The 26,589-nt window shown below is 48.5% G+C and overlaps 1 protein-coding gene across 1 annotated transcript in view; it reads right to left on the minus strand.

Annotated features, from left to right (window-relative positions):
- The window catches only part of MIDN (midnolin), a 118,889-nt gene that overhangs the window by 64,773 nt on the left and 27,527 nt on the right, over positions 1-26,589 (minus strand). The gene's annotated exons all lie outside the window — the stretch shown is intronic.

Genomic DNA, 26,589 nt, shown 5'->3' on the forward strand with positions numbered 1-26,589 from the left:
GAAAAGATAGCCGAAATCCTCAGTGGAATTCTGGCCAACAAAAGGCGGGCTTGTGGGGCTGATAGGCCATACTACACCACCATAACCATATATGGTAACAGAGAAGGAATTTTAGTGGGTTCAAGGGTCATTATGCTAGAAGGCACATGTGCGAGACAGTCGGCAAAAGATTAGAAATCTGCAGCAGCGTCAATGCCTCTTGAAAAAAGCTCTGCCCATTGTTTTACCTAAAGCGGACTGCGGTCACGGATTTCTATCTGGAGTCTGTTCACGTACGACAGAGGGTGCACATACACGGGCCTGTAATTACACAGCAAAGCCAGGTTCCTATTCCTGGACACAGTGTGCTTATTCGCCAGAGGCATCGGTCTGTGACCCTGGTCTCGTCATAAAATGGCTACCCGGTGGAGTTGGTGAACATAAGCACCAGGGAGACAAAAGAGGCTGGGCACAGTGCATGCCACACCTCCTAATGTATTATTCTGGCCTTAATAGGTACTCGCCAACAGAACTTACCCCGATCGCCCACAATGATGAATGAGAGGACGTGTGTTTTTTTGGCTGGGTAAAATTTTAAAAGAGCCATTCTCAAAACAATTGAATGTCTCTGCCTATATGCGTTACAACTGCCGCAAACGCGCGTGAGCGTGTGTGCTGTGTCGAATGAATATGCGCTCGCGTCTCCTTCATGAATGGGCAATTTAAAGACGAGCCGCAGTGTGGTCCGTGGCCATATGGATCATAAACTAAACCACCGTGGCCTGCGCTCCTTCATCCGAGGGGGAGGAACAGCAAAACAAACTCCACCAACTCTCTCCTGAAAGCCCTCTTATCGCGACTCGCAGACATCGACGTTGGCAATTAGCCCTTGAACAAATTGCCATAAGCAGGGATGGACAATAGTACGTACTGTACATGAATTTCAGGTCGCAGGGTTTATTGGGATTTAAAGCCCACGGGCATCCAGTGATACATTTTAATATTCCTCCCAGAGCTTTATTGACTCGCAACACTGCTAGTGGCGTGCGTACGGTTTCTTTGGCAGCACAGAGAGCACGCTCAGTTTAAAAGGCCACCCTTTGAGGCCTAAGAAACAAAAAAAAACATTTACGTCCACACGGATTTACATTTGCATCGCTCGCTTTGTCAGCGCCACAGCTTGCGATTGTTTTACAGCGCGTTGGCAGGCGCACGTAGACGCTCACGAGGACTCGAGGAAGTAGCATTGGCGAGCACCTATTAAGGCCGATCATGTCACCACCATACACGCTTGCGCCTTTGTCTCTGAAGCGCCGATGTTGAGCCAACATAGGAGTGGCGCAAGACATGCCCAGATATCCACTTGTCACCGATGGCCAATAATTATCAACCCAGGTCACGGGGCCCAAACGCACAAACCGCTTGACGCCACCGCCATTCACGACCACTCGACTCCGTTTGGCATTACAGACTGCAACCCTCCGATTGGCACGGTTGGCTACGCACGGCGCGAAAGAAGTTCAACGTACGTGCATACACGTTCCGTTTGCGAGCACGTATTAACACGGTAGACAAAGACGGTGTGTTGTGGCCCAAAAACCACACCTGGCTGACCTTATCTCCACAGGGATGATGTTTACACAACGTTACCAATACTGGTTCAAGGCTGAGTTAATGTAAACGAAGCCAGGACTGGTTCAGATCCCAATTTCCATTGTACTTGCTCAGACGAGAATCAAACTCGGCTCACCAGGATTGCAGCAATGTCAGTGAACCGCGTGCGAGCGAGTGAGTGAGCGAGCGCACACACAAACACACGACAAAGATCCCCCGTGTAGCCTGAACAGACTGTTGGGGCAAGTGCTGTTAGCGAGCAGCACCTATGAAGGCCCCCAACCCCGCACGGAACACAAACGAAATAAAAAGAGAAGAGAAAACTGTACAAAGCAACGTCAACAAAAAAATACCCGGTGCCTAAAGCGTCTGGGCGAGGGAGAGACGTCACACGTTCCCTGATCGCGTGTGCGACTGAGCGTGCGTGCGTACACGCGTACGGCGTACTAGGGAGACAAAGGCGGCCAGGCGTGGTGCTGACCGCCCACACACTGCCGTGCCATGCCGGCTTTCATAGGTGCTCGCTAACGGCCTACAAGTCTGTTAGGGCTACATGGGGAAGGGGGGGAGGGGCAGTCTGTCTTTGTTGCGTGGCGTACGATCCTCTGCCGAGTTCCGTTTTTTGTCTCCTTCCACTTGGAGAACTTCGCAATGACGGGCCACATTCTGCAAACGAACTCGCGGCAACAAAAAAAATAAGGCGCCTCTCCTAAGCCCCGTGATTGTGAAGGGGATTCGCACTGCGAAGCTCTTTCAGAGGAGACCTTAAGCCAGCGCTGTGAATACCGATGAGACACATCGCACGCACAAAGACTCTCTCGTCCTGCCTGGTAGATCGCGGCTGCCCGGGGGGTCTGAGCGAGCGCGCCCATTGGGGGGGGTCGGGTATGGCGAGCGAGCGAGCGCTGTGCCCACGCACGCCCGCAGATGCCTTCGTCTTCCACCGCTGCCGATATTCAACGGCGAGTTGGCGCAAGGGAGGCCCCGGCACGCTCACGGTACGATAGGCAACGAGGAATTAAGCCGGGGGTCACGAAGACTGCGGCGAAGGGGGTTAACCGCTGCACCACTGCTCCCCACGCATCCCCCCCACCCACCTACGCTAACCACCGCACACACACACGCATTTAGATTTCACGCAAAACCACCACGATTTCTGGTTATAAATGTATCAGCTCTGCACTTCGGCGCCGTGAACGTGGTTCTATAGCAGCCACAAAGAGGCGCGAGGTGCCTTAATTAGCACGGGCTGAAAACATTTCATAATTAGACAAAACACGAAGTTTTAACTCCACTTTTTTCCCTCGCTTCGATGCAAATTCGTCAATGCGGTTTGGTTCCGCTGAAAAAGACACGGGGCGAATGGAAAAAATATCAACTCGATCTGGAATAAAATCCCCCAAACCCCCCCCCCCTGCCCAATCGCCTTTCCAAAAAGAAAAAGCACACAGATTCTGCCGTGCGACGGGGTCTGGTTTAAACAACGTGCGGTGGTGCCAGGAGGTGGCGGGCCGGGGGAGGGGGAAGTATGGTCCCGCTTCCGTCTTTGAAATTGCAGTGTCACCAGCGAGCATGCACCACCCCCCCCCCCCTGCTCTGCAAAAGACAGATAAGCCCAAGCAGAGCACCCAGGCAGCCGCCGAGCGTGATGGTGGTGGGTGCTGCCACCCGCCCGCCCACCCGGCCAGCCCAGCCAGCCCCAGCCCATCATGGATTTATGAATGCATTTATTAAAACGGAGAACGATGTCGAGAGCTGGAGAGAGCAATCATTTGCTGGTGTCTTTAAAACAAAACATAGCAAGAAGAAGCCTGGTCGAGAACCCACTCCACATGCGGGTAGAGAGGCAGAGATCCGCCAATATCTGGCACACACAAAAAAACTAGCCCAAATGTGCCGCTGGTTTTTCCTGACGCAGTACAAACCCGATGTCCAGACTGGTTTGCGCCAACACTTTAGATTTCGCTTTAAGGAGTGTCCTTTGCTTGTAAATTCCAGCTAAAAGGTGCCATGGGGTTGGCACGCTCCAACTCACACGAGCAGAATGTTGAGTACTCTTAGGTTTTTTCGGTAAAGTCACGTAGGTAAAAAATAAAAAATAAAATAATAGAAATAATAAATCTAGCTGTGACGGTCCCACCTGATGACGGAGACTTGTGTTGCCTCCGAAACTTCGTGATTCATAATTTAATTTCTATTATTATTTCTATTATTTTATTTGTATAATTTATTTTTACCTACGTGACTTTACCGAAAAAACCTAAGAGTATGAATCCTTGCAGTCACGAAAGCTTCAAATCCAGAATGTTGAGTTCACATCCACAGTCATGGGTTGACACGCAGAATCCCTGAAAACAACTGCTTTGCAAAGAAAGATCCCCCGTCGCAGAAACGTGGAGTTTCCGCCAGTTGCCAGAGGCTGCCGACAAGAGTCAAGCGACGCTCATTGCTCGTTCGAGCAGAGAGACACACTCCGGGGTTCGTGCTTGTGTCGATAAGAGATAAGGAAGATGCAATGAGAGGAGGGCGCAGAGGGAAGGGTGCGGTGAAACGAGATATGAGGGCAGTGGCTGTGACGAGAGAGGAGCCGCAGAATGGTAGAAGATGCGAGCAGCTGGCCTCGTGCAATAACTGCGACTTCTTTGGCTACGAAAGAAGAGACTTTGTCTGTTTAAAGCTTTGGTCACTGCAGGGATTCATCTTCTTGGTTCTTTCGGTAAAGTCACGTAGAAGGGAAATAATAAAATAATAAAAATAAAACATAATAAAATAATTCTCACGACGTTTCGGCCTCAACAGCTACTGCCGTTGAGGCCGAAACGCCGTCGAGGCCGAAACGTCGTGAGAATTATTTTATTATGTTTTATTTTTATTATTTTATTATTTCCCTTCTACGTGACTTTACCGAAAGAACCAAGAAGACTTTGTCTGGCTCGGAATGTTTGGCAATGCGGGGCTCCACCCCCAAGTGATTCACCGAGACACTAAATTACAGGTGCGCACTCGAAATGTCACAAACCTTCCTTTTTCCCCTTTCCCTCCCCAGCCCCAGCTTCCACCCCCCCCCAATCACCCCAAAAATCTCAAAGCACGGGCATTCTTTGGAGCAATAAGCAGCGCTCCCTAAATTATTGTCTCGAGCCCTAGCGTCAAGCCACGGTTTGATTTATTTATTGATGTCCTTTATTTAAGCAAGAGAGAGCCCATTAAGATTTGTTACATCACTCGCAAGGGAGACGTGGTGGAGCTAGAGTTATGTTCGGACATAAAAGTGGAGCAACGACAACAACATACTTGGGCCTCTGCAAGTCTGAAATCAATCGCAGAGCGCCAGTAAATGTGTGCGTGGGCAGGCGTGTGTATGTGTGTGTGCGAATGTCTGCACGGGGAGCTGTCGTGTAGTGGTTCGCGCACAGCACCACAAACCCAGCGATCCCAGTTCGATTCCCGCTCACGGGGCCGACACCAGTGACGATTATTGATGATGACTCGGCCCTTAAAATGAGTAATTGATGTGGTTTGTAAAGGTCTACCCCTGGCCGTGCCAAAAGAGCTTTACCCCAACAGTCTGTTAAGGGCTTCATGGAAGATTGTGTGTATGTTGGAGCGGTGGTGCAGTGTGCAGTATGCTTTAATTCCAGTCACCTGAACCAGATAAGCGTTCATCATATTTGAACCTATTTCTGACCCCCACCTCCCCTCGGTTGACTCAGCCTAAATTGAATTACTACTAGAGTAAGAATTACTACTGAAATGAGCCAAGAATGTCTGTTTGTGTGTATCGTGCGTGACGTCACTCCACATGCCGCACCTCCCCGTCATTAATATTCACGAGCGGATGGATTTTTTTTCGGAAATTCGCTTTAAATTTGACGTTTCTTTATTGGAAGTGAATCTAATACATTATTCTACACAGCAACAAAGTGGATTTGATGTCTTCATTTATTTCTTCAACACTTGAGACAAAAGGCAAGTCTAATTGATGCTTCTACATTGTGGTAAAATAGACATTTATCCATGATTTTCCAGATATTGTATCGCTTTACAATTTATTTCAACCCCAGCGACTGAAAGCAGAAGAGAATAAAGTATCAGAGCAGTGAATTTGAATAAATTGAAGGTCAATTAAATACAGTGCTACAGTGACATGAAGTGAGGTGTTTTATGACGTAGTTTTGTGCAAGAATCACTGCCATTAATACAGCGCTACAGTGAACTGCAGTGAAGTGTTTGATGACGTACTTTCGTGCAAGATTCACTGCCATTAAATTTACACAAGATACAATGATACCCTGCTCAATTTTTTCGTAAATATTACAGCTTCCGTCCTTGGACGGGCAAACAAGCTAGCGATAAAAATAAACGGTCTGAACATCAGCACTGTGGAGACAAACCTGACAGGGCATGGCACAGGTCACAACACCCCCTCGTGTACCGTCCCAGCCTTAATAGGCGCTCACTAAAAAACAGTTGCTCCGATAATCAATACGGACGCAGAGGACACAACATTGCTCATAGTGGTGTGTGGGTGTGTGCGTGTCGAGCAGTATTCGTGTGGTATACACTGGTTCGCTGGGCGATAATCGCAAAAGTCAGGTTCGATTCCTGGCTATCACGCGCAAAACCATCAAGATATAGGAAGTCTAATCCTGGCCTGTAACTCCCTTAGGTCTCCTCGGCCTAAAATTAAATGTGCAGCATGGCGGTCATCGCGATGTTGCTCACACGCAGCGACTCCCACCATCGCTTGCAATCGGAAGTGATTTTCATCAATGTATCGACTGACAACACTCCACAGACGCTTAAGCAGCAAAACGTAAACCTGTTAATATATTATGACATGGATCCAAATCCTCTCGCAGCAATCTGTGCAACCAAGGTCAGCTCGGCGGAAAGTGGGCTGCGGCATCGCGATGCCAGCAAGCCGAGGTTCGAGTCCTGGCCACGATCATTAATTTCGGTGGCGATTTCGTTGCCCGGAGCTGGCGGCTTGGGCCTCCTCTAGGTTTGACTCAGCCTCGAGTGAGCACACCCTGACTCAGCCAGCCAGGTGAACGTCATGAGCACTGGGGAAAACAAAGGCAGCCAGGACTGTGGATGGGTGTGAGGATTACACCGCCGTCATTCACGTGAGCGACTCATGAGTATTAATGTTCAGGGACTGCGCTGTGTCAATCCACTGCTGGATGAGGATCTCCCCCGCGCTCTGTGGGGTCCAGGCCTGGCGAGCACGAGTTGGTGGAAAGCAGAAGGGAGCTCGGGTCGAGGAGCATAAAAGCTGTGCTGCTGTCCGACTCCCCTAGGTCGACTCGGCCTCAAATAACTACCTGGTGCGGTGTGTACACAACGTTAGCTAGGCAGACGAAGTCGGCCGGGCGTGGTGCTGGCCACCCACCCCCCTCGTGTGCCATTCCGGCCTTCATAGTTGCTCGCTAACAGCACTTGCTCCAAGAGTCCGTTGAAGGCTATACGGGCTGGACCTTTGTCTTTGCATACGGCACAATAAGCCCGTGCGCGTTAGTCCACGCGCAATTGCCGAATTCCGTGGCGTAACTGACTCAGGCTAGACAATTGCGTTGACATCGTTAATAAAGTATGGTACTGTATGCAGAAGTGAAAAAAAATATTTAAAAAAATAAAGAGAAAGGCGGGGGGGGGGGGGATGAGCTGCAAAAGCAATGACCCGTTTCGTTCACCCGCCCAGTCCCTCTAAATGTAAAATATGTGCAGCTGCTAGACCCCATAGAGACCCTAATCTGACAAGAGGGCGAGGAGGAATATACCAACTCGGCTCGTGGGTGGGGGTGTATGGGGGGGGGGAGAGAGACGATACAGATGGGGCTTCCCTTTTCAATAAGGCCAAACAAAAGGGCGTCCAATTTTCAGCCACTGTTCATGTGAGCGTAAATCTCGCAAATTGCTGGGCACGCTGTCAGTATGCACGTGCGAGTGTGTGTGTGTGAGAGACATCACCAGAAGAGACAAAGCCTGGCTGGCTGGGTGTGGCTCTTGCCCTTACCACCACCACCTCGCGTGCCATTAATGCATCAGTGGATGCTCACGACCCGAATATGTCTCCTAACGGTCTGCAAGGCTAATTCGAAACAAGGCGGTCATTGCATGTGCACGGGGAGTGGTAATGCAGCGGTTGACTAAATGCACAACGAACCCGGCGACCTGAGTTCCATTCCCCGCTCACAGCCGAGACAAGCGACGAATATCTTAAGTCGGTCCGAGTTCGAAGCAGCGGGTGGAAACATCACCACTTGGGAGACAAAGGTGGCAGGGTGCGGGGCTGGCCCCAGCCGCCCCATCTGGTACTGAACGTGACTTAATAGGTGCACGCGAACAGACTTTGCTCCCAATGGTCTGGAAGCCTTAGCGGGGTCTTTGTGTGTGCACCGTTCCACAGGCGATGACTCAATTTGGCCCAAATACAGCAGCTGCACGCAACAGAATGAGTTCATTCACAAATAGCACGCAATTTGTGAACAACAAAGCAGTTAAACCGACATAACCAATGGTAAACATTGCGCGGTAAACAGCACACATGGAACTTATAGCAGCCCAATACTCCAGACGCACGTTTCTAAATGTGAAGGTAAAAACTGGAGGACCCGGAGTAAAACCCACACGACCACCACAGGGAGAACATGCAACCTCCGAATATCCAGGCGTCAGGGTCGGGATTGAACCCACGACCTCCTGTATACCAAGCGAGGTGGTTAACATCTCGCCAACGAAGCGAAGGCACCGGTGCAGTCACACAAAGCATACCACAGTCCTTGTCAACTCCAGTCACACGGCTCCTACGACAAAGGACTCTGAGCATGTTCTCGACAACGCAGACAATTATTTAGTTTGAGTCACGTATTGTGTCATTTTGCGTTGAACTGAGACCCCATTATCACAAGGGAAGGGCTCTTGCCTACAGGATCGTCAGTTCACCAGCACTGATTCAAGCCCAGCTCTGCTGATGAGTCACTGAATGTCGAAATCGGTCCAGTTCGTTTGTCTTGAAACAATGCTTCTGAAATGCGCTCCCAGAAGGCCACGCAACCGATGGGCCTGCGCAAGAAATAATTGTCTCACGTCGGGAGACGGAAATATGAAGGAGACGCATTGTCTGCGTATTTTGTTATTTACGTTCTGCACAACAATGCCAATGATTATATTGAGTTATGTACGAGCACAGTCCAGGCACGATGCGTGGGAGTGGGCGCCCGAGACGCTCGCAGACAATGGCCCATGGTCGCGGACCGATGTCACGGGGATCTTTCATTTCCGTTCGGCTGCCAGATATCTTCGCCAATAATGCTCATTGTGTTTTCTTACAAATACAGAAAGATATGGGGGGGGGGAGAAGGAGGGTCGGGGGTGGCAGTAGTCCAGAACACAAGACGTTCAAGTGTTTTGCCCTCTTTATGGCTCATCGGCGGAACTGGAACTCGACTACGCGACTGCCGGGGACACTCGCTCTTTTGGCAGACGCCAAAACTCGTGGGGAGCTCGCCAGCGTTGTGAAGATCCTGGGCGACAGGCGGGAAGAAGGAAGAACCCAAACGTTTTACTGGGTCCTTCCTATGTTCATCGGTAAGCATGACCCAGCCATGCAATGCCAATGATGTCCCAGAGTGGTGATATTTGAGTGAGCAAACTCGGATGGATGTGGAGGTCCTGTGCATTCTTTTATATGTGTATACATGTACACGACAGTTTAAAAAGAAGTTAAACAATTTTCAGTATTTTGCGAGTGCACTGCTGGATGGAAACCTCTCCACAACATGTTGATCTTGGGGGTTTATTTGACCATTCTAATAAAAAAAAAATATTGCACCTTGTAAGGCCCACTGAACCATACAACTCTTTTTCAGAATCGACCTGGCGATTGCAAATGATAGCCCAATGAAGTGGCTTATCGTGTGGAAATTTATAGCGGCTAAATTACTCTCTGAACGCGTGATGTAGATTCTAAAATGTAGAGGGCAAAACCGGAGGACCCGGAGAGATACACAGGAAGGGGGGAAGGCTGCTTGTAGTGGACCTACATGGGTAGCACGTGTACATCCACACAATAATAATAATCATGCCGGCTAACCACATCGATAACGGTCAATGTAAAAATGTGGATCGGTTTAAACAACAATTGGGGGTAGTATTTACCTTCAATAAGGGCTCTGAAGCAGCATTTAAAATTACACATTCCTGTGGCCAGGGCCAGTCCATCCACTGGCCTATCACTGTTGGTGGCTGTGAAGGCCGCATGTAATATAATATAAATGCGATGGTCAATTCCCGATTGCTTAAGGTTGGAGCGTGCTGCTTTAAGGCATTGCAACATTAAATAGTAATACGTCTGTGTGGCCAGCTCTTGCAAAGCCCACGTGCTCATCTGTCTCCGGGCAGAAATAAAAAAAAAACCCAGAGAATATGTAATTATTGCTCACGACTCCAGCTTTTATATAAAACTCACGACTCACAGATTTGGCAGGCGGGGGAAGGTTTTTTTTTTTTGCCCAGGCACAACGCCCACTCAAGCGGCCCGAATCACGACAAAACACAATTGGGCGAGAGAACAACACGGCGAATGCAAATAATGAAATAAAGGCCAATCGCCATTGACTAAATAAGGCAAATGGGAGGGAGAGGATTGAGGCCACGGGCAGTCACGACGCCACAATCCACTCAGGGAACAATCGAGAGAGACATCAAAGGAGAGCCATAGTCACGACTCTCTCTCCTCTCTGTGTCATCACCCCCCGCTCGCTTGGGAGACCCCCCCACCCGCCACAACCCTCCTCCTCACCGCTGCCGCTCGGAGGGGAGAGACCCGCTCCCCTATGCCCCATTCCCGCTGAGCCATGTCGATCAGCCGATTTCGCTGCTCCAAACATTGTCTTCGCGGGCAGCGGCGATAGACGATCGATTGCGAGAGTATTTTTTGCCAAGGCGTACGGAAGGATTTATTGGTTTTATTTTTTTTAAAGTTTTGCCGGCTGGCTGGCTGTCTGGCTGGCTGGACAACGGACAGTCACGTCTAAAGGATGTGTTTACCGACAAGCAATCATGCGTTTTACTTATTTTAATCCTGACCTTAAAAAATTGAGCACAAAGGAAAACATACAGCTACCTAAAATCTTACGTAAGGAACTTGCAAAATATGTTTTACGTAACGTATGTGTATAATATTATTTTTACTATTAAAACACGTTTTCTTAATGTCACGTGAAAATAAATAACCTTCATTTTCACCGAACACACTCACAAAGAAGCCACCTCTTTTTTATAGGCAAAAAAAATTGCTACTTCCGGTGACTGTTATCTTGGTAAATGCTGTTGTTGCTTAACACCTACATGGAAAACTAATTTCTTTAGAACAGTTTTTTTTATGTTTAGTTTGTTTTTCTCCCCCCCCCCCCCCCCCGCACATCCGATTAGGGCGGTTTGCTTACAGTGCAAAGAGAGTTCAAAATACCTATGTAGTGACATAAAAGGTCTCACTATAGTGTAGCGACAGTACCGAGTGAAGAGTGGTACTGTATGTAGAGCTTCTCTCTAGCACCAGAGTGAGTATGCCATGGAAGGCCTCTCTAGGGGGCATCGCGCTGGTGACGGCGAGAGAGAGGGCGGGCGAGGGCATGGTACTCTGGGTGAACCCGAGAGGGCACGTGACCGGACGAGGTGGAAAGGGGGCCCCCAAAAGGCGGTGAGAGGGACACGTGATGTGGGACCAGAGTCCTCGAGAAGGATCGAGAAGGATCGGGAATGGGGCGTGGCCAGGGATAGAGCCCGGTCTAGCCGGGTCCGAGAAAAGCCCGGTGCGGGGAGGCAGGAGAGGGCTGTCCTTGGAAATGGAATCTGCCGGCCAAGTCTTCGGGCTTCGCACAAGACACCGGGAGCCAGGCAGTGTGTTAGCTGACCTGGCCGATTATATAGTATTCCGGGAAGTGGTTCTACATGACTTTACCGAAAGAACCAAGAAGATGAATCCTTCCAGTCACAAAAGCTTTAAATCGAAATTTAGTGGTTATGTAGTTAACCGTGGTGGTCACCACCCTATATCGTTATCCTGCGAGTGGTTATGTAGTTACCCCGTTGGGTCCGGAATAAACGTGTTGCCTCCAGGTTCAAGTGCGTGCCTCAGTTGAACCCACGACACCTACGTACATACCTACTATATAAAGCCGCAATTGCGCAAGACGATTAATTTGTACAAGGTGGGGCTGGCGAGTCCAGCATCAGTTGATAGCCTCCTCCGTGTGCAACAATGACGACTCTGTTCCAGGTACCCATTCATGGCTGGGTCATCCTCGGGGAGGTTAGGTAAACCCAGGTGCAGATACCAATCGTGGCTCGTGCTGCGATCCGTGGCCAATTCACATTCATCATCGGAGTGCAATGTGCCCGCACGCATTTTCCAATGTCAAGGCCAAGAGGCTCCAACTCAAAACAACAAGACAACGATGATGGCAGCTCCTCTCTGCAGCTCGCCATCTTCTCATGCTATGACCCTCCCCACTGTTGAAGTTTTCCATAAAAAGGTAACTTTTTTTAAGCAACCCACCATAAGCCGAGCGGGTCCCCACCAGGATGTGAACTGGCAAAACCTTCCGACGGAGATGGACGCTCGTTCTGGATGGATGGGTACCAACTTGCATTGCAGTATGTCAAAATGTAAAGGGGAATAAAAACACTTCCTTGTGGAAGCGGGCAAAACGATTTCCTTTCTCCATTAACAACCATCCCCAAACGCACGCCTACAGCCATCGCCCACACAAAGCCGCATAACCCATTTTCACACGGCTTATATATATATAAATATATGAGTATTATAAATGTTGGGAGAACGGTGGTGCATTGGTTCGCACTCCGTGCTATGAATTTTATTTGCAGCCACAGCTAACATCAAGCTAAGTATAAATATTTTTTGTTTTACCAGGTAAAGCCCACTGGTCACAAATGAAAGCTCAACAAAGTGGCTTATCGCGTGGACATTTATAGCAGCCAAATACTCTAAAACGCATGTTTATAAATGTGGAGGGAAAAACCGGAGGACCCGGAGAAAAATCCATGCGACCATGAGGAGACACGCAAACTCAAAATATACAAACATCGTCAGGGTCGGGATCGAACCCACGAGCACCTGGCGAAGTAGTTAACATCACAAGCGGCGAGTGATAATCCAAACTAGTCCTCACAGCCCCTCCCACACTCCCTGCCCACCACAAACCCTGACCAGTTTGGTGAAGTATGATAACTTCCCCACTCCCATGACCAAAGCATATTCACAAAGTTCAATATTAATCAGACACCACACACGAGCGGATGCAAATCCATCACGCAATGCAGCGTTTTGATCGTTCCACGCAACTTCCCCAAAATCTTCTGACAAACGAGTCCCCATGAAAACAAACGGAACTTATTTGCATGCGACTGGGAAAATTAGAGACACAAGAAGCCAGGGGAAGACGGTGAATTAAATTACATAAGCAATTTGAACAAATGATATGCAGCTGGTAGTGTCTAATTCACAGTTCTTGAATAAATATCACGGACGGAGCTAAATGGACGTGGCACAGACAAAGAATGTGGGTACTCGTGTTTGGTTCTGCGGCTTTTCTGTGGCTAGCGACGCTGTCCGAGGACTGCAATTAAATTATGATTTTTTTTATCGATTGTCTCTGACGGCACAGTGTGGAAAAAAAAAACTAAGATACTGGATGCTGGAGAATATGATGCAAACCAATTTTCCAAGTGTCTAAATTAACACAAACAAAACATTTACGGAGCGTCTATGCGTAAAATAAATAAGCAAATAATTAAGACAGCTTTGAGAATTCAATTAATTAATTTGTAATTAAAGGGTCCTCCCGTAATTAACGCACCCATTTTCATCACGGTGGTGATTAGCCACTAATCATTTTTGTGCGAATATTAATTAATATCTTTATTTTGTGTTAGCCTGCTGCTGTCTGGAGAAAAATATCAACACAACCGCACTGCATGCGAAACCTGACCAATTAAGGCAATTAAACCTGGCCCAACAAACCGGAAGGGGAGAGTGCAAAGGTGAACATGTCAGGAGTGCAAAGGTCAGAGTTTCAAAGCACGGGTGACCAAGGGCCAGCCTCATCTCTGCATTAACTTTTTTTTTTTACATCGCTTCCAGAGCAGTGTGGACATAAATAGACAACATTTAGGGATGTTTAGCGTCGAGTTTTCTTGTGATTCCGGCCGTTAATGGTGAACGTTCTGCAGGCTGCATGGAATGATGGCACGAAGAACAACGCACAGGCGAGACACTTCTAACCTGCCAGGTGACGTGGGCTTTGCTGGGTATATTGCAGTAAAGCAAGTGGATTGATTATGGAAATTAATTTATTTACGGTTATTCCAAAGTATTTCGAGGCTTTTTTTAAGCGTAATTCTTGGGTTACTCGCAAACACATTTTTTTTTTAAATACCCGAGAACAAACTCTGCAAGCGTGTCAAGCAGAGCTCACAGTCTTACAACTCACTGCAGCTTTCCGTCAACAATTCAAACAAATTATATTTTCATTAAGCGCTTTCTCCAAAAAAAACACATTATTTCCTACCACTTTCGTTGTTGTTGTACTAATTGTACCTTAAATCCAAGGCTATATGAATGTTGGATCTGGTCATTGATGTAACAAGAGCCAATCGAGAAAATCCCGTTAGCACAGGTCGCAAAAAGGGTTTACAAAGTGCTGCCACGGATTTCTACCGTCCCCTTTCATCACCAGTAAAAAAAAAATAACAAGGGCTGCTTGTGAGGCCCATCTCACTTGACAGCAAATCACACGACCTCACGGCGGAGAAGAAAAATAGCCAATCACCCCCGAGGATACTGATCACATGCCTTTACGATTACGGTTTAATTATTGTTATTGTGGCTAGGGAAATGGCTCAGCTGGTGGATAGTAGTAGAGCTCACAGTCTCAGCTCTAATCCCGAGTTCAAATCTCGGCCAAGTTTCACCATCCACAGCCCCGTCGACACTGCAACCATCGGCGTTCCTCCGCAACAACCGCGCGAGGAACTCCGGTTGAGGCTGCGCCAACTTGATGCTTGAGACGTCGAAAGTGGTTGTGGGGTGCTGGGCCCCGTCATAGGAATGGTGACAATACAGTCACAGTATAACTCGTTTGGTAACAGTCTCATGAAAACAGAGGGGCATCTTCTTGGTTCTTGAGGACGGCTGCTTGCGTTGTGGCCGAAACGTCGTGAGAAGAATTTTATTTTTATTATTTTATTATTTCCATTCTACGTGACTTTACCGAAAGAACCAAGAAGATGAATCCCTGCAGTCACGAAAGCTTTAAATCGAAATTTAACAGAGGGGCAGTTCGTTGACTATTCCCACCATAATCGTGAAGGCATGGTCCGATTGTTGATGCATTCCTCAGTTTATATTTGAAAACTTGATTTTTTTTCTCCCTACAGTGCACAATTGATTTTCTTTAAACCACCCCACACACACACAGTCTTGCATACTGAATTGTATATGGCCAGGGAAGTGCTACGTAGTTTAAGTGAACGTCAAAATACTAGTAAGAAGTCAAGTCGTCATCCTACTGAATGGCCATTCCCTGTCATGGGAATGTGGAATTTCCACAATGACTCTTGGACACCCAATTGGAAGTGAGAACCCTCCCCGCCCACACTCATTTGATGAGCATGTTTTTTTTATTAGTCTATCGTGATGCAGATAAACCACACGCAATAATGTACAAAACAAAAAATTAGTCAATGAAACCGTGTGGCCTTAAAAGGAAATGTGATATTTCAGACAGGAGCCCTTCTTCATAGCACATATGGATATAGTTGCAGATTGCTCTCGACACCACAGGGTCTGATAAAAATATAACAATTCTGATTAACAGTTTTTTAATTGACATTAGCATAGTTACACTATTAGTAGCTATTGAGTAACAGACACACCCTTCAGTGATCAAAAAGTAGGACTTAAAAAATTTGTGTATTTAAATAAAATTAAATAAATAAGATGTTGTTGGCTCATTGCATTATGGGATTAACTGTCGACGTGAGGTCAATGCATAATCCATTTAGTGATTTTATTAATGGGCCCAATTTTCACACAGTAACATGTTCAACAACAGCACAGGAGTATCCAACCTACAATCCAAAATGGTCATAGAACCACACCACGGCCGAAGCAAGGCCAGCGATAAAGACTGTCGTAGATTTATATTTGTGCTTCAGCAGGTGTTTAAAATATGTATCCAATGCCCTGTAACTTGCCGTTGCTGCCGACGGTATTGGGCTGCGGTCGTCCTAGTAACAGAGCTGCTTAGCTCAATGGGGCCTTACCGGCTGAAATAATAAATCCCGAGTCTGAGCATCCACCATCCCAGCCACTAAAATGCCATCCACAAGCGGTGAATGAGATCGGCACAGTCAAGGTGACCACTTAACAAATATTCCCTTCACCCTGGGGGCCATCACACTCCAGGAATAAAACACCTGCAAGGATTAATGTGTACCGAGCGCACATTGCACGGCACTAAACCTCAGTCATTATGTTTATGCAGGTGGAGGGAGAAGTGGTTAGTCCTTCCAGGTTGGTAGTGGTTCGCACCTTGGACTTGCAACGCAAGGTTCGAGTCCCAAGCAAGGCAGATTTAAAGTTTTGGGCAAATTACTTCGCCCGTTCACAAGCATTATAACCACAATGCCCCGTGTGTCCGGCATCGTGCATGCAGGGATTGATTGATTGATTGCAAACAGCTCTTCACACAGATACGTAACACAGGGCTGGCTGTGGGTATAATTATTCGAATTAGTTAAAACCAAAAATGCAAATGTTTACGTCAGATGCAAAATTTGCTAAAATTATATTTGGAAATGTTTGGCTAGGCAAAAAAACAACCGTGCATTAATTTGACTAAATGAAGGTAATCTCAATGGACGACTGTTCAACTTGCGCAACTGCATTGCGTGATTACGCGCTTCCACATGGCACTGCGGTATTTGCACATCGCAACTCGCTGTAGGCATGTTTTGTTTTAATGCCATGCGGTTCACATAAACACACCGCCGCCTTTCAGCATCGTACCGCATAGGAGATGAACTCCTCCAAGCACGCGATGAAAAACCGACACAAATAACACAGTTTTATTATTTGGTTCTTTCGGTTAAGTCACGTCTACCTGATGATGATTTGGTATACCTGATGATGATTTGCTTGTGTTGCAATCGAAACGTCGTAATATGCTATTATTTAATTTATTATTTTATCTTTAGACGTGACTTAACCGAAAGAACCAAATAAAAGTTCTAAAATTAAGATTGAACACAGTTTTAGTTTTCCCCCAATTGTCACGTCTCAGATTATTTTCGATCGATGTTTTTTTTGTTGTTTACCAAGTGCCAACTTTGCAACGAATTTCAGCAAAGGCCGCTTTGATTTTACTTCACGACGTGAAGTTGTAAACTCCCCTCTTTGATTGGCCGCTCGGAGATCATGTGTGAGTCACAGAGCAGGTCAGAGGTGGAATCCCGGTGGTGAAACAATATGGTGGTGGCGACGCTTCACGATGACAGCTTGGCAATGATAATGGCGGCACAAAGGCCAGGTGTGTCATGTGGCTATTAATGTCAGGTTTTGGGAACTGGGCAAGCCACTTACCTAGGCAAAGGTCTGTCGGTTTAAATTAAAACGTTAATTTGGATTCGTCAATGCTGTGAAGCCGGAGATGGTGAAAGATTACACTGTGGCTAATTTAAAAATTTGAAAACGTATTTCAAGAGCTCCAAAGAAAATGTGGTCCAGTTAATTTAATTTATTTTAAATGTCAAAATAACTGTAAGTCTATATTTACATCAGTGAACGAGTGCTCTCGTGTGTGCTTAAGGAGCTGCAGAATAAAAAAATATTCCCGTAAAATACTGCGGTGGAATATTTTTCATCATCCGCAGCTTTTATCATCGTTTTACATTTACTAATTCAAATGCCTGCGCGTTTAATACCTGAACATGGCAATACTACGATGAAAACCTCAACACATTTCGTCAATACGACGTTTCGGCCAACGGTGCTTCTTCAGAGCATGTAAGTGGCATGACGGATCTACGAAAGGGGAATCATTTTTATTTTATTTACAACCTGCAGCTGGCACACAATGACACGCACGTCATGCCCAAACCACCACCACCAACACATTTCTGGCATTTCCACAGATTTCTATTCCCACCTGGAGCCAGTTCTTTGCTTTACCGCGTGGGTGGCGAGGTGTGTGCGCTCGGGATGAGCAAGATGCACACACTGCACTATCGCCGGAGTCCACCCACACGGGCAAAAATAGCACCGGTACACCGCGTTCCAAAGGACACAAAGCATTTCAATTCGATCTATTCGTGTGCCGCGGAGGGCTAAATTTACTGAGGAGGGTGAAAAAAAAGAAAGAGACGAAAAAAATAAGCGCTTGTGAAATAAAAGGCCTCCCATTCTCAAAAGAATTGAGCGCAGCTGATGAAATGTATTTTTAGACGGGAGGCATCCGGAGCTGGAATGCGCGCGCACGAGCCCTCGCCGGAGCGGACGGACGGGCGAGCGTGTGTACATTTTTTTGTTTGTTGTTTTTCGCGGATCCATATTAACGGATGCCCGTAAGCATCCGAGGCCAAATTGAATCTTCCCACGTACGGACGCCCACGCGGCGTGCGCTCTCCTTCGCGCCGATATTGCCTCGGTGTTTGGCACGTGGGCGAGGCGGAGACCTTTGCGAGACAAGAGCGTTTTTCTGCAGGGGCCCCTGAAAACGGGACTAGGCAAAAAAAAAAGGAACAAAGGTTTCCACGGCTACGGAGCCTTCCGTAGAGATGGTGTTCTTCTCTCCATGCCGCCGCAGGGGTGGTGAAAATAAGAAGTACAGATTTATCCTGCAAACACTAAAAATAGTCGAGGCTAAAACCACGACAAATAATAAGATAGAGAGCAGTCGGTAATTATTTTCAGAAATGTCGCTAATGACACGTGAAGCGCCTTCAGAATGTGAATCCTTGACATTTTAAGTGCCGTTTAAAAAAATAAACCCCATCTATTTTCACTACATCCCAGGTCAAGAAAATAGTTTTCAAATAATGATGATGACGACGATGATTATCACTCTGCAATTAATCAAGAAAGCGAGAGCAAATTATTTAAAACGGATCACGTAAATGCCAGCGTCCAAAGAGTGAACAATAATAACCACATTTGCACGGCAGCAGAGCATGGGTCAGAAACAAAGCAAGCCAACATATTCCCTCTGGAAGCAAATGACGCTTCTTACTGCCTTAATTTTTAAACAGGTAACATATATAAATATATAACCCTTGTTTAATATATAACAGTGAAACACCGCCAGAAATGTTGTTATGAAGAATAGCCACAAAAGAAATCAGAAAAAAGGCTCCATGCAATTTTTTTTTGTAAATACTGGGGGTAAATCTCATTTGCCAGATTGCTATTACAAAGCCAATGTGCCTCGATTGTCTACAGCGGTTTAAATTGGGCCGTATCACGCTCTGTAATGAGGGCGTACGCCGAAAAGCCATGGACTGCAGCTGCGTGCAGGACAGCAGGCAATAACGCCCGCACACAGAGAGGGCCTTTATCAAGCTGTGGATTGAAAATGGCTGCGGCGGCTGCTGCTGGTGCTGATAAAGCATTAGCATATGAACGCGACAGTTTTCGGGGGGGGACAGTGCGTATGGTGACATTAGGGAGGACTATTTAATGGCACGACGAGAGGCGCTGTGGTGATTTCGATTGGCCTCATTTGAGAGGATGGCAAGGCGAGGCAACTGTGGTATGAATACTGATCAGACGTGGCTGCCATTTGTCTTTTATCCTCCCCCCCCCTCTTCTCCTCTTGTCCCTGCAGGGCCATTCTCCACGACTACCTTCCCCGGAGCACTCGCGACCTGTCCACGCTCCCCCTCCCCCACCACGCCGACCGGCACAACCACACCCTCTTGATAACCTTCCTCCACCGTACCTCCACGTGGTGAGTTTATCGGGATTGGAGCGGTTCCAGAGGTTTGTGGGAGTTGGGTGATGATACATTTTTTAGGGGTGCCTTTGGGGTTCGCGTGCAAAACCGTCAACGCACAACCACCCGCTTCCCCTCTCATGCCGCCCCCTCCGCCGCCCCATCCCCTACACCCTCTCAATCGCTCACAACAAATGGGTTCAGCGTTTGGGGCTGCCAACGTGACTGGGTGGTGCCTTGGATGCAAAAAGCCATGGCACCGTGTCAATAGCGACGGATGCCAATCCTGGGGACCGAGACCAATATCTACACAGGTTCTTATCATCAGCCATGATCTATCTACTGCCAAATTAAGGCCTCCGCCATCTCCCATGCTCCCACAATACAACAACAGCTGCCATTCACCACCAAGTGGCGGTGACGTCACCACAGCGCCAGGCCAGGTGCACTTTGAGGCCATGAATATCTATTTAAAAAATTGTAGGGGAGTAGTTGCATATTTCGGAATTATTAGGGCTCCAATGTCTAAGTTTGAATCCTTGGCTGAGAAATCACTTGTATCGCGCTGCAGAAAATCCACAGTGGTGGTGGTGGTGATCTAATGTAACGGGCAGGATGAGCCCCACATTGGAAATGTGGAATTTCCACCAGCTGCTCCAGGTCGCCTGGGACAGTGATCACCACCCAATGCTCTGGTGGTCGACTCGGGAGACACCGACTTGTTTTTGTTACCGCGTTGATATCTCGTTCATTCCAGACCGGAGGGCGGCCGTAAATAAAAAAAATAGTGGGGGGGGGGGTTGTGGCTTCGACCGCAAACACCACAAGCTCGGTGCTGCCTTCGCGAAAACCTCCCTGCGCTCCCCCGGGGAAGCCCCGTGGAGCCTACAGCATGGATCCGAGCGAAGCTGCTTGTGGTCCCCGGCAGAATCCCCCAACCCCCACCCAACCCCTCGTTGTGGGCCGTATCTTAAATCAAGCCGGACCGGCTGAGTGATGAAGGGAACGGTTGAAAAGAACGCCTCTCTCATGTCATTTATAACAACTGATATTAATTTATGATAATGCGAAACCCTTTGTTTATCAGCAAAAACACCACGCCAGGTCTGCCTTTTGCGAAGGCGGAGAACGCTTCATCTCAAATGGGGCTTCTCAAGTAGCCAAAAGGTCTCGGGGGGGGGGGGGGGGGGTCCTCTGGCAGCAGGTTCCTACACTTGCACTATAATATATACCGACACTTCCTCGAATCACACTGCGGTGGTTGAATTTTTCTACCGTAGAAGCAAACTGATTAACCTAGAGAAATGTGCCCGCACATGAAGAAGATGACAGGGATGGGATCGGAGCCATACTTTTTTGCACGACCATTTCCTGGCTATCTCACAAACCCAGCCGTTTAGAAGACTCGCGCTCTATCATGATCTATGCCGGATCCACGACCTCAAGAGTAGTTGTGGTGAAGGAGACATATTGGCGTAGCTCTGTGGAGACCCTCCCAGGTAGTTCCCATTTCATCCGAGGCTCTGTTGCAGTGTGCGTGCGTACGAGTGTGTGTGCGTGTGCGGTTCAAATACACACTTACGACTGCACAACCACAACAGACTAACAGCCCTGACACCACTGATAACAGCGCATGGGCTACGAAAGGTGATAACATCCGAGACATTACATATTTTTTTATTACAATCCGGCTAATGGCTTGGGAGGAGGCATGCACACAAGCCCAGGGGATGCCTGCATTCTGCAACGATGAAGTAAAAAAAAAAGAAATGTGTTTTTCCACTTTCATGCGAATTAGTTCAAGAAGAAACTTACAGAGAGACATTCGCGGCATTTCCGTGTATGCGGCACGCGACCGCACACATTTAAAGTTCACCTGACGACTAAATTGCTTTGAAACGAGTTCAGTGTGCTTCTGTTGGCCATTACAGACTTACACTTTTGCTGGTTATCCAGCGCCCATTACCACCAGTCATTTTCACAAAAGGCACTGGGCAACGACAACATCAGCTCCAATGCGGGGCGTAAATCACCCCTACCACCAACCAACCAGCCAGCCGCTACGAGCACAGAGGTATCCCTCGAGCAAACAAACGAGCACACGACTCGTGCACAAGCTCCGCTCGTGGCCACGCAGCGAGTTTGTCCGCCCCACGACAATCTCAGAAGCATTCGGTTCGGATTCCCGGTCGCGTGCAACCGTCGACACGGCCTAGCGGCGGTGATGCGGCCGAGTGGTCGTGCGCGTTTTGTTGCCGCTCATCGCAGAGGTTCGCGGTTCGAATCCAGTTGACCGCCCCGGTTAATTGCTGTGCTGCGCGTATGCACGATGACAAATACTTCGCTCACGGTGGATGTTTAAAAATCACGCTCAAGTAATTGCCCAAGAGCGGGCCACTGTGTGTCGGTGTCGGGTGTACAAAATTTGCCAAATTCGAGAAATGACGCCGCAAATGACTCAATTGGGATTGTACACGCAGCAGCCATCGTCCCCTTCCACTGGCAGACCAATGCTCCACAGTTCCCCCTTGCAAACGAGACGCATCCTGGTCTCTTAAGTTTAACAGCGAGCCTGCTCGGAGCCTTTTCTAGGTCAACTCATCCGTAAAAGAGTAACCCGTCAATGTGCAATCACGGGCTCTATGGAGACAAAGGCAGCCTGGCGTGGCGCTGGCCCTATTATTTGATCATGCGCAGTGCCGGCCCTAATAGGTGCTTGCGAACAGCGATTGGCCCTACGGCTTACGAGGCTAAATGGGGACCCCTTTTATTATTGTTATCTATATATGTATATAAAACACTGGGCTGTCCTGGAGCATTAGCCTAAAAAGGCTGCAGCCGAAATAAAAGAATAATGTTTGCCCGCCCTGGGAACAGCTGTGTTGGGATTGGAGCCAAAAAAGCACTTGGGTCTGTCCGGCAGGAAGGAAGGAAGGGGTAGGGATGTGGGTTGGGCTGGGGGGGGGGGGCTCTGTGGGGGGTGGGGGCGTGTGGCGACGCTGGGGGGCCTCTACTCGCGGGGCTGGGGGTAAATGGCGGATGGGCTGGTTGGCCGAAAACGACGACGCGGAATGTCGAACCGGAGAGCATGGGGCTGCAAACACAGGGAGCGGCTGTTTCTCTCTCTCTCTGCTCGAAGCTCAGGGCGCCAACCCCACCTCCCATCCCATCTTCCACCCGCCGAACTCTCCAATCCGCAATGCTCCCCTCCCTCGCTCTGACCATGGAGCAAGGTGACAGCGGCACCCCGACCGCCGCTACGCGGACGGCAGCCATCCTCACCGTCAACGCAAGTTGCCACGCAACTTGGTGCTTCACGACCACATCGTGAAGCACCGCAGTCAGCGGCTCGTTCAACCGAGGCGGAGGGAGCAGCAAAACTTACACAAACTCTCCCCTGAAGCCCTCTCTCACACAGGGGCAAAGTAGCACGACCTCGACATTGGCATTCAGCTCCTGAATGCATTTCCAACGTAGTGCCCGCAACACGCAGCCATGCGCGGGAAGAGAACAGAGTAATGCCTCCTCGCTCTTATCGGCGTTGGGCTACGGTGCGATGACGCATGGGAGCTGTGTGACACCATTAGTCATTGTTATCATTTCATATCAAACCATTGTTAGAATCCATAAACACCCTGGATCATACACTGCAGTCTTTCGCCATTGTCTTTTAGCCACGGCAATAAAATGCCACGTACTGAGCTGTGATGGCTTGTTGTTACAATTTACAATTTTTTTTATTTTTTTTCAATCTACGTGACTTTACCGAAAGGCCAAAAGATTACGATTTACTATTCAAATAATCGGATTATTTTCCCACCAAGTGTTTCGATGCACTAAGTGGCCAGAAGCATCTCGCAAGCTGTCCACATACTCCTTTCAAATTAAATCGTTTACAGGCACGCTGCTCGTGCCCGATGATTGGTGAGCACGTCCCGATTGAAACTCGCCGAGTCAAATCCAGATAGATCGTGTGTGTGTGTACGCCTGTGGCAGATTTAAATCAAGAGCCTCTATCCTAAATTTGAATCGGCATTCTCCACGTCATCACGTGTTTATTCATCATCAAGGGTGTGTGCGGTGTGAAATTACATCATTTATATTTGGCCTATGTTCTGAGAAGAGGACCTTTGCCCAAAACTACATCTATTATATACAAGTCCCTGTTACTGGTGCACGTGTTGAGTTTCTTTGTTACACAGCAATGCGAATTGTGGTGGTCGACGCTAAATGGAGTTTGGGACACGGCTGACTTAGGCGATGCGTTTGGGTCACTCAGCAGACACTCAAGTTCATGATTGTAATGTATGTTGAACTTCTTTCGCACCTTACGTCGCCAACCGTGCCAATCGGAGATTGCAAGCAAAAAGATCACTTGAAAAAAATGCCTTCGTGATCAAAATGCTCACGAGGAGTGGGTGACCCCCGCCCGCCCCCCCAAGCCCCCCCCTGCCCCCCAGAGCCCCCCACCCCCGCTCCCCAGAGCCCCCCCCGCCCCCCAGAGCCCCCCCTGAGCAAAAAGCTACCGTATTACATTCTTGCGATTATTCAGATTCCATGGAATGCCCAACACTCCACGTGGCCAGACTAAAAGGCACGCACGGGGATTTCTCATGGCTGCAGTGGCGGAGGAGACGGCAAGCTAAGCGCGGCGCGTCGTCAACCTCCCCGTGGGGAGAGAGAGAGGAAGAGCTCCTCCACGAGCGGTCTGCCTCGCTGCTGTAAACGTGCAGCGACTTGCGTGCGAGTTATTTCGGACGCGGTCTTCTGCGTGACAACTACGGTTACGAGGGGGGGGGGGGATGGGGATGCAGGGCATGGAGGCGCTTTCAAGGGGTGCAGACTTGCAACGTTTCAGTTCCTAGAAAGAGCATTCTCGGTAGCCGAAAGGTTTTGCGTGGAACGCATTCCTTCGCAAAGCTTTTCCAAGCCGGGGGCTAAATTCCTCGAGGAATATTGAAGAAGAAAAAATAAAAGTTGAGATTTTGATGCGAGCGCTGTCTTTATTAAGCAAAACAAAAAAGAACGCGAGTTCGTGGATGCATTTCCAGAGCTAGAAAATCTACCGTAACTACTCAACCGCGTGCCATCTGTCGTCAATTGAAGTGGCCCACGATGGCCAACTTGTGAAAAAAATAGGCGTGCTGTCTGACATCCAATTCGCAACAATTTCTCTCCCAAAATATGTATTTTTAGTCTGCTTTTAGGTTGCCAACCTACTTACTTGTATTGTTACATTTTGCCATCTTAAAATAAAGCAAGACGATCTCTGCGCGACCCGCTAACTCCTCGCGTGCACAGCGCTGGCTGGATTTACACCATGCCCGGCCAATCGGCTCGGCCAATGGCTTAGCCAATCGGTTCGGTCCTAGTGCAGCCTCCTCGTGAGCTCCATGTTTATCGTCCCAGCGCTCCGAACATTCCACTTCCTTTGTCCGTGTTTTGAGAGCGCCATTGAGCGATGGCGATGGTGGTGGTGGCGAGCGGTCGTGTAGCAGTCAGCGCGCTGCGCTACAAACCCGGTGACCCGAGTTCGATTCCTGCTCACGGCCATCAACACCAGTGACGATTATCTCAACAGGTCCTGGGCCTCCCCTAGGTCAACTCAGCCTCAAATTAGGAACCGAGTGCTGCGTGTAAATATCGCCACTGGGAGACAAAGGTGGTTGGGCGTGATGCTGGGCACCCACCCCCTCATGTACCGTTCCGGCCTTCATAGGTGCTCGCAAACAGCACTTGCCAGTATAACACGTAGGCTTATTATGAATAGCACTTGTCTAGACAGTCTGTTAAGGCTATACGGGGGATCTTTGTCTTCGGTGGCGGTGGGAGGAAATGGCAGCCTTGGGTGAACCTGCCCACGGCTGCTAGCGATGATGTAATGACCCAAGCACGCTTTTGCTGAATGCACCACTTCAGCTTCCATGGGATTCCAATGAGGCCTCCGAGACGGTGAAAACCGCTTTGGTCCGAGATCGGCGCGAACGCGGCATGCATTTTGGGGAACCAGCCGTAAGTTTGTCCGATCTGAAACGCGGCAGCATCGTACGCTTCTTTCCACTGGTGGAGCAAGGGGTGAGAATTTCACCTTCCTATGAGACTATCAATAGAACGACCACTCTTGACTACCAGCATTTGAAGCGGTGCATATTCCCTCAACCCCAGAGGGACGATGGGCCCGAGCTGACTCCCAGTCGGGACATGAGCTCACACGAGTTCACAGCCTTCTGCCACAGTGACACAAGGGCCGGACATTGTCCTGATAGCCTTGGAGTTTTCCATCGCTGTAAGAGTGATCCTTGAAGGTGGCGTGTCGACTTGACGGCGACTGCTAAAGCTGGCGGAGGAGCGGGGCAGATTGGCCTTGCAAAAGGAACGTCTTGCCTTAATGCGGTTTCAAGCACTGTAGCCATAAGGAAACTCTATATCAACTTGTGTGTGTGTGTGCACATGCATCATTGTAACTTATGATGACGTGGGAGTGTAGCGGTTAGCTGCGAACCCGGCGACCCGAGTTTGATTCCCCTCAAGGCAAACGCCAGTGACGATGATCCGAACCGGTCCTGGGCCTCCCCTAGGTTGACTCAGCCGCAAATGAGTAGCTGATGCGGTGGTGTATAGCTGGGGAGACAAAGGCGGCCAGGCTTGGTGCTGGCCACCCACCCCCTCGTGTAACGTGCCGGCCTTCATAGGTGCTCGCTAACAGCACTTGTCCCTAGTCTGTTAAGGCTATGCGGGGGATCTTTGTCATCATAACTTGAGGTCGGTGTCATCCACGAAAAGAATGTTTTATTATGCCCAACCCTGGTGCCCACACCACAAGTATTTCTATTTGTTTCACACATAGCAGGCGTTTTCCATAAATATGTAAATCACATGCCATTTGTAAGTAAGCAGAATAAGGTAATTTTCATAAATTCCACGCAATATGAAAATCCATTTCCCCCCATTAATTATATAAATGCAAACAACAAAAAGA

This window comes from Lethenteron reissneri, chromosome 4, assembly GCF_015708825.2.
Source record: "Lethenteron reissneri isolate LAM-NWPU_2019-01 chromosome 4, ASM1570882v1, whole genome shotgun sequence".
NCBI lineage: Eukaryota > Metazoa > Chordata > Hyperoartia > Petromyzontiformes > Petromyzontidae > Lethenteron > Lethenteron reissneri.